This window comes from Sinocyclocheilus grahami, unplaced genomic scaffold, assembly GCF_001515645.1.
Source record: "Sinocyclocheilus grahami isolate Dianchi unplaced genomic scaffold, SAMN03320097.WGS_v1.1 scaffold2966.1, whole genome shotgun sequence".
NCBI lineage: Eukaryota > Metazoa > Chordata > Actinopteri > Cypriniformes > Cyprinidae > Sinocyclocheilus > Sinocyclocheilus grahami.
In genome coordinates this window covers 50,055-50,416 of record NW_015508139.1, presented here as the reverse complement: position 1 = coordinate 50,416, position 362 = coordinate 50,055, and positions in this window count along the sequence as shown.

Genomic DNA, 362 nt, shown 5'->3' with positions numbered 1-362 from the left:
TTTTCACATTCTCCATTAAAATACCTTCAAAATGATATATGATTTTTTTGGAAACTGACAAGAAATGACTGAGCTACACCCGTTTGAATTCGACAGAGTCAGCAAACTCAGTTCTGAGAAAAATCAAGTTGAAGTTTTCGGAAGGTTCCAAAGCAAAATCACCTTTCAATGTTGCATTGTTTCCTCCACTTCCTTTCTTAATATTAATTAGCCTACTATATTAATAAGCACAATATAGCCATTTTGTTATTAAAATAAGAACAGATGCAAAAAAGCAACAACAGAACAAATATAAGAAAGAAACAATTAGGCCTAGTGCATTACTTTTTTCATTTTACATCTAAACAAAAGCATTCAAGAAA